This window comes from Cynocephalus volans, chromosome 14 (assembly GCF_027409185.1).
Source record: "Cynocephalus volans isolate mCynVol1 chromosome 14, mCynVol1.pri, whole genome shotgun sequence".
NCBI lineage: Eukaryota > Metazoa > Chordata > Mammalia > Dermoptera > Cynocephalidae > Cynocephalus > Cynocephalus volans.
The window spans coordinates 21,489,746-21,502,847 of record NC_084473.1 but is presented as its reverse complement, the minus strand read 5'-3'; positions in this window follow the sequence as shown (position 1 = coordinate 21,502,847).

Here is a 13,102-nt window from a genome sequence, read left to right as displayed (position 1 = left end):
ATCCCACTGTTGGGAATATACCCAGAGGAATGGAAATCATCAAGTCGAAGGTATACCTGTTCTCCAATGTTTATCGCAGCACTCTTTACAATAGCCAAGAGTTGGAACCAGCCCAAATGCCCATCATCAGATGAGTGGATACGGAAAAATGTGGTACATCTACACAATGGAATACTACTCAGCTATAAAAACGAATGAAATACTGCCATTTGCAACAACATGGATGGACCTTGAGAGAATTATATTAAGTGAAACAAGTCAGGCACAGAAAGAGAAATACCACATGTTCTCACTTATTGGTGGGAGGTAAAAATTAATATATAAATTCACACACACACACACACACACACACACACACACACACACACACACACACACAAAACCGGGGGGGGGCGAAGAAGATATAACAACCACAATTATTTGAATTTGATACGACAAGCAAACAGAAAGGACATTGTTGGGGGGGCGGGGGGGAGGGAGAAGGGAGGGAGGTCTTGGTGATGGGGAGCCATAATCAGCTACAATGTATATCAACAAAATAAAATTAAAAAAAATAAAATAAATAAATAAATAAAAAATGGGCAGAATGAATTCACATTATATTACAAAGCCTTAGTAACCAAAACAGCATGGTACTGACTTAAAAACAGATAACTGGATCAATGGAACAGAATAGAAAACCCAGGAATCAGCCCATAGACTTACAGACAACTGATCTTTGACAGAGGTACCAAGAACATAAATTGGGGAAAAGGCTGCCTATTCAATAAATAGTGCTGGGAAAATTGGACTTCTATATGCAGAAGAATGAAATTGGACCTGCACTTCTCACCTCATACAAAAATCAACTCAAAATAGGTTAAAGACTTAAATATAAGACCTGAAACCATAAAATTATTTAAGGAAAACAGGGAAAACACTCCAGGAAGTGGGGCTGGGCAAAGACATTATGAATAAGACCCCAAAAGGAAAAGCAACAAAAGAAAAAATAAGCAAATGGCACTATATCAAATTTAAAAGCTTCTTCACAGCAAAGGAAACAATCAACAGAGCAGAAAGACAACTTATGGAATGGGAGAAAATATTTGCAAACTATATGTCCAACAAGGGATTATTATCCAGAATATATAAAGAACTCAAACAACTGTACAGTAAAAAACCAAATAATCCAATTAAAAAATGGGCAAAGTAGATGAATAGACATTATTTAAAGGAAGACATACAAATGGCCTACTGGTATATGAAAAAATGCTCAACATCACTAGTCAGCAGTGAAATGCAAACCAGAACCACATTGAGATGTCATCCCACCCTAGTTAAAATGGCCATTATTAAAATAACAAGAACAACAAATGCTAGGAAGGGTGATGGGAAAGGGAAACTCTTCAACACTGTTGGTGGGACTGTAAATTAGCAGAGCCATTATGGAAAACAGTATGGAGGATACTCAAACAATTACAGATAGATCTACCATATGATCCAGCAATGTCAATACTGGGCATACATCCAAAGAATTGGAAATTATCATGTCAAAGGGATACCTGCACTCCCATGTTCATTGTAGCTCTATTTTCAATAGCCAAAATATGGAACCAACCTAAATGTACATTGGAAGATGACTGGATAAAGAAATGTGGTATATCTACACAATGGAATACTACTCAGCAATAAAAAAAGAATGAAATTCTACCCTTTGCAGCAACATGGATGATTCTGGAGAAAATTATGTTAAGTGAAATAAGCCAGGCTCTGAAAGACAAATATCACCTGATCCCATTTATATGTGGAATCTAAAAAGTTAAATTCACAGAGGCAGAGAGTAGAATGATGATTATCAGGGGCTGGGTGTGTGTGTGTGGAGGGCCAGGATTGGTGGAGATTTTGCTCAAAAAATATAAAATTTTAGTTAGGAGAAAGAATTTCAAGAGATCTACTGTACAGCATGGTAATTATAATTAACAACAATGTATTTTATTTGTGAAAATCGCCAAGAGAGTACATTTTGTATTCTCATCATGAAAATAAATATAGTCATGGCTCACTTAATGATGGAGATACGTTCTGAAAGATGCAGTGTTAGGTGATTTCATCCTAGTGTGAATATCATAGAGTGTACTTACATCAACTACATGGTGTGTAGCCTACTACATACCTGGACAATATGGTGTACCCTGTGGCTCACTCCTATGTGAGTAATGCATTGCAGTATGACCCTGTGACAGCAGTGATATCACTAGGGAACAGGAATTTTTCACCTCTATTATAACCTTATGGGACCAGTGTTGTCAAGGGTACTTAAAAAGTACGTGGCCTCTCATTGACAGAAACATCATTATGTGCATGGCTGTATACGTATGTGAGGTAATGCTTATGTTAATTAGCTCAATTTAGTCAGTCCACAATGTATACATATTTTAAAACATCATACACAATAAATCTATACCATTTTTATTTGTTAATCAAAAAATAAATTAATTTAAAATTTTTCTAAGGATGAATTTGAATCTTCTTTTCAGTGAGGCAATGTGCGGGTTATCGTTAATTTGAGCTCCCACAAGTCAGTGCAGCTCAACTTATTAAACACGTAAAAGGTAGTTCAAGAGAAGTCCTAAATTTAGAAAGTTTATATTATAAAGAGTTTTTTTAAGTCATATCAATGAATGTGGAATTTTTCTCTATAACTGATAGAAAGACATTAAACAATTTTTATCAGGGAGTTGTCACATTTTTACAAATATTCTGGGCTATGTTCAGGTCAAAACGGAAACAGGGAGAACAGTGTTTGCAGCTATTGCTGTTCTTTAAGAAAAAAATGACCTGCTTTAGACTACAGTGGTAGTAGCACAGATAGAAAGGTCAGGATGGGTTCCATGCATATTTTATAATTAGAAGCAGTAAGAGTTGCTGATCATGTGAGGAAATGCACTGGAAACTCAATTCTCTTGAAGGAAATATAATTGTTGAGAAAGTCAAGAGACTATACAAACTTTTCTGTATTTGCAAAGCTAGAAATTTGCAAAGGTCTTGGGATTTATCCCCTGTAAATGTCAAGGGTCTTATGATATCTGCTTACTGTAGGAAACTTGAAAAATACAGATGTACCCAAATGTCACTTAGAAGTAGGTATAAATTGCATCTGTACTACAATTACATTTTTTAAGCACTTCCAATTTCATCTCCTACTGTTCTTCTCCCCAGCATAAGCAAGAACATAGACCTCCACACACACAAGTACTCCCCTTCTCCAACACACACACTTATTTTCTCTGGGAACACCCAAAGGGGTGCTTTCCACAATCCTCCAGAGATTTCTGCAGTTCTTTATCCTCTTTTATTTTGCCCTCAAATGTACAAATTAGCTGCCCTGACCCCTCACCCACCCACCCCACACATACACACAAACAAAAACTGCTTTAGAGAGCCTCAGGGCTAGTGCTTCTATAAATTTTATCAGATGAGTACTAATGTCCATGACAAGGTATTTTGAAATCACAATTTAAAATTTTCATGTAGGAAATCTGTTTTTTCACCTTTTCCAGTTGCATCTTTTCCCAACTTTCTCAAGAAAACAATTCAGTCACAATTGGGCCCTCATCTCTCTATTCATATATCTAAATCCCATAGATTGCAATTTTTTCTTCATTTATGCCTTTATTACACTGATCATGACCACCATCATATATTTTCTGGGACTACTGAAACAGCCTCTTGATCAGGTGTCTCTCCATCCAATCAAGTTCAGCACCCTAACACACAGCCAGAATAAACACAGTGAAATGCTAATCTGATTAGCCCTTACCCCTCGACTAGCTCCATTACAATTTTGAAATCTTTCAATGCCTTCTCACTGACCTGGGACTAGATCCCAAGTTTCTTTATTTGCTTCTACGTATGTTTAGTTCTTGCCAATGCCTTCTTTTTTTTTTTTTTTTTTTTTTTTTTTGCTCGCTGGTACAGAGATCGAACCCCGAACCTTGGTGTTATCAGCATCATGCTTTAAACAACTGAGCCAACCAGCCAGCACCTCATCTTTTTACGTTTTCTCCCTAAAACCTGCACCTTATAGTCTAATCGTTATGAAAACTACTTAGTTACTCAATGTTTCAAGGTACCATTTTGAGCCTTCACATGTCCTGATTTTTATTTCTGAAAGAACATTTCAGTACACCTCTTTAAGATCTCAGTGTCAATAATCCATTATAAATACTTTGACTTCTTTCTAAGCCATATTCTGTTTTCTTAATATACAGTTTCCAAATACCTTGCATTACCATGTTATACCACTTATCACATTTACATTGTTATTGCTTGCTTTATCATCTGTAGACCCCACTTAATTCCATGAGGACAGGGTTTCTCCACTGTCAAGCACCAAGTAGGCCCAGGGCAAATGCTTATTGACTTCTTTTTGTGTTGCTGGTTTCTTGTGCCCAGTCCCTTGCCATTTGAATACAAGTAACTATGTGCATTTTATGGAGGAGGCAAAATTATCTACCTTACGAACTAGTGGAGTATGAGTTCCCTCAGTGAATTTCTCTACCACACTGGAAAGTATACAGACAAAAACAAACAACTAAAGAAGAGAAAATAAACCAATATCTAATTGGTGTGTTCCCTTCAGTTTTTTATACTTATCTGTTAGATAGATTGAAAGCATAGTCACTTGAAGTGATCAGTAGATGTTACAGAGCTAAATAAATGGATGATGATTGTTTTTTGTTTGTTTCTTTGTGTGTTGCTGTAGATTGGATACCCCAACCTCACCAAAGCTTAAATCCCTATGGTAACTATTGAGGGTGGGAAATCCTATTATGGTAATTGAAAGGTGGTGTCTTGAAGAGGTGATTAGTTTGTAGGACCATGCCATAGTGAATGGATTAAAAATGGTGGTCATGGGCATGGTTTGGAAGGCTTTAAATAAATACTGAATGAGGAGGTTAGTCTCTGAGCTCTCTGCTCCTCCATTTCACAGTGTGGTACCCTGCCATCACTGATGTCACCACCAAAGAAAGCCATCACCAGATATGTACCCTTAACTTTGGACTTCCTAGTCTCTGAAACAATAAATTTCATTTTCTTACAAATTATCCAGTTCCATGTATTTTGTTATAAGCAACAGAAACGGACTAATACATGTGTTTGGTTTATTTTTAACATTATCCAGAGAACCTTTTTCCATTTAATTAAAAATTGTTCCTATGGCCACGTATTTGAATATATAATATACATTATTTAGTCTTCACATTCAGTAACATACACATTATTTTCATTTTTTTTCTTATTGTAAATAATCCCCTAGCAATCATCCCTGTCAATATCTTTACTAGAGTTTGGATGTTATATTATTTTTTCACTCTCCTATGATCCTTTGCACTGGTGCCTGGTCTTTCAATGGGAACTTAAGAATCTTTTCATGCACCTACACTGAGACGCGTTTTCATAAACCAATCCTCCTCTTTGCTAGTTCTTAGCGACATTCTCGTTTGGTGTAGGAGCATGCAAGCTATTGAGTTTGATGACATCAACTCAATGGGTATCTGTGAACTTGAAAATTCACTTAATTGTCTTAATTCATGGTTTCCTCATTCTTTTAATGATAATCACCTGTTCTACGATTGCTCAGATTGTTTAGTTGTTTTTTAAATTTGCCGGTTTATTTTATGACAATTAAGGGATAAAAATAATACATTAGTTAACTAATAACATTGTTTATGTGTGTGTGTATAAAAATGGTTAATGTCTCATTTTACTTGAAATGATCTTATGTCCTTTGTATCACTTTGGTTAAGACTGGATTCTTGTTTCATTCGCTGTGTGTCTGGATCATTTACAGGGTTTGTGTGGTTGGCACATAAGGTTCTTCTCAGTTTCACTCCAAGTTGAAGCTACAATCTCTTTTTGGGTTTCTTTTCTGTCCCATACATACTTACATTCCCAAACTTTACGAAATCTTAAGATCCTTTCAGCATATGGTATCTTTCCACAAGCTTGTTTTTCACTTGGATTGTCATCTATCATTCATCTTTCACTTTGATGTATGGCCAATTGACACACATCAAATATTAAAAGGTAGTGGAAGATAATCTTACAAACAAGTTTTAAAAAACACTGTGTGTGTGCATGCACGTATGTTTATGGAATGTGTCATATAATATAATAGATGTGATTTTTCAAAGTGTATGTGTAGGAGTGATCATACATGCACATGCACTCATATGTCTATGTGTGTGCATGTATTAGAAAGAGTGGTAGGGGAATATATATTTAGGATGAAAATAATGTTTTTTTTCCAGGAGCTGCTATATGACAAAGCTTTCAGCCAGTGAATCTCTAGTTAGTGGAAAAATAAGCATACAATTGTGGTTCTCCTTAGGCTTTTACTCAGAAGGCAAATGGATGATGAGAGCCACTACACCTGTGCTGCCCAGTACTGTGTGAAGCTGTCAGCTTCCTATCAGGAGATGACTTCACACCACAAGGTGCAGACACTTCACCGCATTCATTATAACAGTCCTTTGGAGAGGGAGAACAGATATGCATTATTGTAAGGAAAATTAACAACTAGTGTCTGAGAGAGAATGAATTGAAAATGACAGGCCAGTTTTAAGAGACCTTTTGTTTGGGCATACATTTTTCGCCTAGAAATGGACACAATTACTGAAAATTAGAAATGAAGCTGGGCTTTATGCAATGAAATAAGATAATTTCCTGGCCAAAACAAGTGGGTTCATGTTGAAAGGAAAGCCATTAAAATATACCTAAGCAGTAAGTTAATGGGGGAGAAATTCAATTTGAAAATGAGAGAACATTTTCAGATAGAAAGGGCAGGCAGTGGAACAGTGTGCTTAATGAGGTACAGTAGATATATTGAAGTTTAATCTAGATAATTTTAGATAATTACAGAAAAAGCTTAGGCTAGGTTTTTTTCCTTTTTTTTTTTTTTCCTTTTTTTCCTATTTTTTTCTGATGCCAAGTATTTGACTGGACCAGAAAAAATAAAATAAAATAAACTATCATCCCATTATTTATTATTGTGTTATAAAGTCTATTTTCAAAAACTAAAAATTCAAAAAGTTTTTCTCTAGGTGGCTTGATGTCAGTTCAGGAAAGAACAGCATTGTTGTCACATAATTTTCTGGCAAAGGACATCCAGGATTTTCATTGCTCCTGACCCCTTCACTTCTGTCCAAAGAATAAGCTCACCTTGGTTGTTGCCCCTTTTCTCTCTTCACCCCCAGACTATAAGCCTCTACTAAAAAATAATGCCCATCAGTGAATGGCCACTCTCTGATAGTCTAGGGCAGCCTTCAAGCTGGTGATGGGATTTCTCAAGGATGAAAAGTTTTTCATATGTGTGCTACTATGTTTGTAACAGTTTGCACTCATTGTAATATTCCACTCCTTATTTTTCTTTTATTTTTATCAAGATTTTCAGGAAGGTAGCCTTTACTTCCATGTCTGCTGAAACTTCAACCGTGTCAGGACATTCTTGCCAGCATCAGGCAGGCACAGGTGAGCATCTCATCGGTTCTATGGCTTGGATTTATTTTTTTGCTCAGCACTACTTATTTTTCTGAACAATGGCTGTATGATTAGGTGATCAAGGTCCTGTTAGGAAGAGCCTTATCAGCTTGTATGCTGGAGTATTCTACTTTATAGAGAAAGTTTAGGGAAATGGTTAAGAATACTGATTTAGGAGAGATAGAAACCTGGCTTCAGTTCCTGCTTGACCACTTATTCTCTGAGTGTTTATGGACCAGTTGTGTTATTTCTCAGTATGACTTGGTTTTCTTACCTTTAAAATAGGCACGATAACCTCATCCTATGCTCAGGTTGTTGGGAGGAAAAAATGAAAATATGTGGATTGCTTTTAAGTATAGACCATAAACCAGTTTAATTTTAACTGATAACTGGTAACAAAAAATTTAACTGTGACTGTAAAAATAAATCAAGTAATAACTCTTATTAATGCTGTTATATTTATTATTTTTTCAGGCCAGAAATATTTAGGAAAGCTAATATCATACAAGCAAGTTTAGTTTAGCTCAGAAATACATATATGTACCAACTTATCTAGGGAAATAACTCAGTATCTCAGAAAGCACAAATTTTACCTTTGTAAATGTGGTATAGAGGTCAATTCATGCTTGTGCATACTGAAGTGATAAACCCCACATCTGACACTTATGCCTAACATAGACACCAAAACCAGCTGGCAGTGACTCTCAAGGCACTGAAACTAAGCTCCATACCCACCTGATGACCACCACACAGACCTGTCGTTGTATTTTTCCCACTAATAATTTTTCAGGTGAAAACACCTGTGCCAACTTTCTTTTCCATAATATGTAGCGTTATTAGCAATATTAAACCAATCTTTATACTATGGTATTTCAAAAAGTCTGTGGAAAAATGAAATTAATAGATAATACAGATTTTTTATGAATTTTTGAAGACCCCTTGTGTTTGGTGACAAAGACTACCTTATTCCTTCAGTGTGATGAGCTACTATCTGGTTCTTCACCATTAGAGAAATAATATCTCTGTAATGATCTTTCTTTTTATCCCTACATTTTATTTTTGGGAACTGAGTAAAAGCGGCTGGGATCTCAGAAATTACATAACATACCTGCTAGTCAAAATAAAAGAAGTTGCTACTAAATTTAGTTTATATGATTCCTTGCCATACTTTCTATCCAGAATAAAAGCACAATGTCCATATGCTCAGTATATTTGCTTTCTTTATTGCTTGCTTGCTTGCAAATAGAGGTATTACCCAACAACAGGCAGCATAGTGTAAAGAGTGTTTTTATCTGTATTCACCTCTATGAACAGCTTCAGGAGCAGCAGTACTTTGCAGTTGGCTCCAGCAGGTAAAAAGCATGAGTTTATCTCTTAATGGATTGTGAAAATTCAGAAGAGAATCCATACAGGTAAGAAGACCTTGCTCTGGGTCAAGCTAAGAAGACAGCAGGTTTGGATGGCCAAAAGTCTTCTAGTTACATTTAGATTTTCTTCTCTTATATTATTGTGAATGAAGGCCCAAATGAGGTTTTTGTTTGTTTCTTTGTTTGATACAAGGAGTTTGAGGACACAGTAGAAATTCATGTGAAAATTTCTTCTATTGGTTAAAATTTTTTCCTTCAAAAACAGAACTAAGTGTGTTCACAAGCTTTAGTAGTTCCTCACTTTCCACCCCATCCCACATTTTTAAGCCCATCCTAATATTTCCATCAGTGTAGCAGAATCCTCACTAGCATAGCACTCCTGGCCATTTTTCCAGCCCTTCTATAACTCAACCCAGGAGGGGAAAGGAGAGCTTACCTTGTTAATGAGTTTGGAAAGAGGAGACTGAGCATGTGAGGTCAACCCCCATTCTCTCTCTTATCTCTTGGAAGGTGGAAAAGACTTGACTTCATGTTGTAAGGTTTAGGGATAGATCCCGCTCTCTTCAATGGTGAGGCCTGCGATTTTAATAGCATATTCTCATATCCCCTCACTTGCTTCATTGAGCAATGAACTATAAGAAGAATAATTGTAAAGTCTAAAGCTACATGTGGAGAAATTTTAAAGAAGCCAGGGCACACAGTATTTTATCTTCATGGTTTTCTTTAATATTTGTTTATACCCAATTTAGAGTAACTTCTGTGTACTTAGTTAAACTGTTTTGCTTATCACCAGTCTGAAGACCACTAAGAGGTTTTTTTTTGCAAAGCTTTGAGATTGTAACTACTATGTTTCAACAGGGCTGAGGCAAGATCAATTAGGAAAGTACATGTTTTGTTTTATTTTTTGATTTTTGTATTAACCTGTCCTTAGGATCACACTTTTCATCAGTTGATAAGTATGCTTGTGAATACTGGAGATCCAAATAGCAGCTCTAGTCACAGAAATTTTATAGATTTTATTAATGAAATGAAATGGAAATAGAAATCCCTACCAGGTTTGGATGTATAATCTTCCTTTGGACAGAGGTAAAGGAGAGCTGATCAAATACTTAAACCACATCTTTAATTATTATTTTGCAAGAAAGTTTATCCCTGGAGGGACTTAATCTTGGGAATTAGCCTAGCACAGGAACAGTGTCAGGGCATAGAAAAGTAATAGAGAAATTGAGGAATGCTTTAGATGAATATAAGATGGTATTTTAAGAAAAGTCTATCTTTGAAAATGACTGAGGATAATTTAGAAGAATACCAAGTTAAAAGAAAAAATATAGCGGAGGCCATGATTCAAATGAAAGGATAAAAAACACACTCAGGACATTATCTACCAAGACTTAACTACTTTTAAGTTTTTTTGCTGGACAAGGGAGAATTTGTTTTTCTTTTTCTTTTTCTTTTTCTTTCTTTCTTTCTTTCTTTCTTTCTTTTTTTCTTTTTTCTTATAACAAGGCCAAAAACAGTGATCAAGGCTTGAGAAAACCTAACAGAAGAATATTGTGATTACAGATATCAGACTAAAATAATTTCCCTGGATGGAGCTAGAAATCAGGAAACTAATGAAAAATGCCAATTCAAAGCTACAAATAGAGTACATACTAAAAGCTAGTGGAAAACTGCCTCCTTGAGTATTGTGATTAATTATAATAACAGGTTATATATTGTTTGAACAAATGTAATAGGGGAAGACTGGGAGTAGCAGTGTGAAATGCTCAAATTATTGTTGAGTGAGTTTCAAGGTAAATTGGTTATTATAAGTAGAGACACAGGTATTAATTGTTCTCTCAGAAAATATGCTGTGGAAATTTTATGAAATAGGTCTAAGGCAAGATAAAGGATGGGAGATACGAGCTGAGAAGAAGACAAGTAGATCTCCATAAGTGCAATATAGACTGTGGCTGGATTTGGGGTTAAAAGAATAACTGTTAGATGGGATTACCCTACTCAGGAGAAAAAGGCAGAAATATTTTGACAGAATCAGAAATGAAAAGCAACACATTTCTTACCATTGAAGATCCCAGTAGAGTCTGAGGCATATATTCTAGAGAAAAATGTGAAAGTCCACTCAACAGTGATAATTAAGCATAGCTGCTTTCCCAGCAATAAGCACATTTATACATCAGGAGGGACCCCAAAGAATATTGTGAGGGCAGCACCCATGCTGGAAGAACAGACAGAATTATGTTGATAGATGTGTAGGGATATCGGAAAATTGAAGACACCCACGTATGACTGAATGAGGTCAAGCTCTGCTTGGAGAGCAAATTACTGGAGTTGTTCAAATTAGGAATCAGTGTATTTTGCCAGTAGGATTGTCTGTCATCAATATAAACACCCCAATGTCAGGAGAAAGCAGCACCAGCAGAAATGTTTTAAACAGAGTGGAGAAAGGAAACCTGACAATAGAAAAATCAGGCACTTGGATGCTCTGAAGAATAGCAGGGCCAATGACGGGGCAGCCCATTATTCCCCATTCTGCAAGGGCCAGAGTACGGGCACCTAAAAGAATCCTTAGGCATGAGCTTTTGCTGATGCGTCCTAAATTAGTGTGATTGCATCTGTCCTCAAAGAGAGTGAGGGCATGGGAACATGCTCTTCTTCCTTTCTTCCTCTTGTTATTGTCCTCTCCCTCTCCTTGTTCCTTCTCCTCCTGTCTCCATTTCCATCTCTTCCTTTTTACTTCTGCCTTCCTCAATCCCTCTTCCCCACCTCCCCTCTCTTCTTTGTGTTTTCTCTTTTTAAAGGAACACAGAAATGTGTGACTTCTTGTTTTCAGGAAGAAATATAACATTATGGTGACAGAGAATTTTGATTTAACATTTTTAAGATTGACATGAAAATTGTATATTTTCATTTATTTTCTTAAGCTTCACACATAATTTTATACTGGAAAATATGAAAGCAAATGTGTATTCAAATTGGGCCATATCTTTATTGACATTTACATCAATCTTGATGTTGTCATTTGATCCCCATTATAGAATCTCTGATAGACTGTTTTGGACAAAGTGGCTTAAAATAATTTGGAAATGGTAGAAATTTTAGTCTTGAATAGAGTATGGATCTAGAGCAGATTTGATTAATGTGCTGTCCTAATCTATTTTAGACTTTTGGGGGCAAAATCTATATTATTCAGTAGTATTCCAGAAAGATAATCAAGGAGAATAGTTTTATTATTGGGGAAGTGGCCTCATGAAAGCAGATAGAGCAGGAATGTTGATTTCCTTCAGAGTAACCAGACCCTTGGTTGACCATAAGATTAATGGCTAAGCCCAGTGAATTAAGAGATAGAAAGACATGGGATAGGTGGGGGAAGATACTTCCAAGCTGCTGTTTACTTATGTGGCTTAAAGCCCCATTATTGTAGCAAATATCACCCCTCCCCTTTGCTATTCCCTTATAGAAGTGGATTATGTTACCATATTTGTGAGTTTGAGAGAGGACCTGGACTCAGGTAGCCAGCCCCCTTTATTCTCTTACTGAGGGACATGCTGACCACAGAGCACACATGCATTTCAATACTTTCGGGTGGACATAGACCACAGAGAAAGCTGGCTCTTTTACATCAGGGTGGGGGTGATACTGCAGTTCTTGGGAGTAAGTTCATTTTGGGGAATTGTCGACAGCAAGAAGTTTTAGAAAGGTCAAGTTCTTGGAGAGCAGCATCTCTGCCAATGCTGGAGCAGAACAATGTACTCTGCCTAATCAATAAAGTGATGATGTAGTGGGAAAATACTGAGGGCACTGTGATATAAATGTAAAATTGTGCTACTGACTCCATATCCTTAAAGCAAGAAGTAAAGTCAGAAGCTAATTCAGGCGGAAGCAGAAAACAGCTCAATGTCAGAGCAAGTATTAAAAATCTATGAAACGATCCAATAAATTATGACAGAAACGATAAACATTTAGAAGTGCTGAGGGTAATTGTGGGCAAATTCCAATTTCAAACATTTTGTCTAAAAAGAAAGCCTTGGAAGTTATTTGAAGAGTATAGCAAACATACTAAGGAGAAGGTCAGGGCGACCTAACTTGCATATCCCATGGGGTCAGGTGATGTGAGGTTGCCACCAGAACACATTCTTGAAAGAGTCTCTAGGCATAGTCAATGAGTAGCAATAACCTATAGAAACCATCACTGTTTTCAGAGGAAAATGATTTTG